Source organism: Cebus imitator, unplaced genomic scaffold (genome assembly GCF_001604975.1).
Source record: "Cebus imitator isolate Cc_AM_T3 unplaced genomic scaffold, Cebus_imitator-1.0 Scaffold212, whole genome shotgun sequence".
Taxonomy (NCBI): domain Eukaryota; kingdom Metazoa; phylum Chordata; class Mammalia; order Primates; family Cebidae; genus Cebus; species Cebus imitator.
The window spans coordinates 437,032-439,383 of NW_016107527.1; positions in this window are offsets into that span (position 1 = coordinate 437,032).

The window sequence follows — 2,352 nt, forward strand, 5'->3', positions numbered from 1 at the left end:
CTCAGTATTTTCTCTTTCATTTCAACCCTAGTGAATCTGGCGATTATGTGCCTTGAGGTTGGTCTTCTTGAGGAATATTTTTGTGGTGTTCTCTGTATTTCCTGGAGTTGAATATTGTCCTGCCTTGCTAGGTTGAGAAAGTTTTCCTGAATAATATCCTGAAGCGTATTTTCCAGCTTGGATTGATTCTCTTCGTCACATTCAGGTACACCTATCAAACGTAGATTAGGTCTTTTCACAAGTCCCATATTTCTTGGAGACTTTGCTCGTTCTTTTTTGTCCTTTTTTCTCTAATCTTGTCTTTTTGTTTTATTGCTTTTGCTTTTGCCTTAACTTTATTGTAGAGATGTTTTTTAGTATTTGCTTTAATATTCCTGCTTATTTTATTTTTTATCAATTTTACCTTTTTTATTAAATTAACATTTAACACACTTGCTCAGTCCCATTCCTTATACCACCTACAACCATGATTCTCTTCAATAACTCCTAACATATGCATATCACAAACTTTTTTTAAATAAATATTTAGTGGATACTTTTTTTTTTGAGACAGAGTCTTACTCACCTAGGCTGGAGTACAGTGGTAGGATCTCAGTTCACTGAAACCTCCACCTCCCTGGTTCAAGCAATTCCCCTGCCTCAGACTTCGGAGTAGCTGGGATTACAGGTGCATGCCACCGCGTCCCTCTAATTTTTTGTATTTTTAGTAGAGACGAGATGTCACCATGTTGGCCTGACTAGTCTTGAACTGCTGACTTCAGGCAATCTGCCTGCCTCGGTCTACCAAAGTGATGGGATTACTGGTTTGAGCCACTGCGCCCGACCTAGTGCATACTTTTTTATACTATAAACATTGTTTTCTATTAAACATTCCAAAAGTACTATAGTTTCTTTATTGTAGCACATTTATTTGCCTTCTCTCTATCTATGTAATGTATTGTGTAACTATATTTAATTTTAACTATACACAATACATTACACATACATGTACAAATATTTCATTCATATTTTTAAAAATCTGAAACAGAATTGTAAAATCATTTGAAAACATTGATTCCACTCAGTGAATAGAGACAAATGACATGGTGGTTAAAGCCAGATCTGCTTGGGTTTGAATACATCTCTGCAATTTAATAGCTGTGAGACCTTAGACAATTATATTTCTAGTTTTCTTTGCCTTAGTCTCCTTATTGTTAAATTAATAATAATAATAATAATAACAAAATGATACTAATATCTACCTCATAGAGTTGTTGTGAACATTAAATGAGTCAATATTTTGAAATGACTTAGAGCATTTTAAAAGTGTTGATTAAAAAATAAAAAACAGATTCTTTTTTTTCTCCTGGGAGATAGTATTTCTCCTGGGATGTCATAACTTCCTACTTGAATGTAATTACCTTGCTGTTGCAAAGCACCTAAGCTAATTTGATAGATCACAGTTATTAGGTTCTTTATGTGACATTTCAGTTGCCTTACAGTTAAGAAGGGCTATAAGAATCCTCCCTTACAACCTACATGGAGGTGTTTTGATAAAAGTAAATACAACTCAATTGTATCTCACATAATAGACATTTACTTGCAGAAGACATTAATAGAATTCATATAATAGGTCTTCTTCCATGGTTTGTTGTTCCCAGTTTATATGTTACTCATAACCAATTTGTGTAGGCACTCTGTTAGCCCTTTCTCCTCTGCTGCTTCCCCCAACAGTCTTCATTATAAGGATTCTTCCAATGTTAAGTAGGCTTCCCTAAGGTATAAATTAAAACTAACACAAAAATAAATCACAGTTTTTTTTTTTTTAAAGTAAATGTATGGATATTATAAGACTCACTTTCTGGGTCTGTTGGGGAAGGTTATGGTCCTGGGTTTCCCTTCACCCATCTCCTGTGTTGGATCCCTTGTTGCTCCATCTTGTGGTTTCTTGGTTAACTCCACAACATTGGCAGAGCACATCCTCTAATTGCTTCACTTAGAAGATATGTTTACCTGGGATATGTTTTTGCCTTGTTTCTTTTCTTTTTTCTTTTTTCTTTTTTTTTTTTTCGTTTTTGTTTTTTTTTTTTTTTTTTTTTTTTTTTTTTTTTTTTTTTTTTTTTGAGAACTCACATTTTGAAATGTGTTTATTGAGCCTACCCTCCTACCTGGTATTTTAACTAAATAGAATTTTAAATTAAACTGTTTCTTCAAAATATTGAAGATATTTGAAGAAACCATTGTCTTGGAACTTTTGAAGTTGGGACTGAAAATTATGGCCTGAGTCTTCAGAATGTGACCTCTTTCTTTCTCTGAAAAACCTTAGGGTGTTTTTTTTTTTTTTTTTTTTTTTTTTTTTTTTTTTTTTTTTTT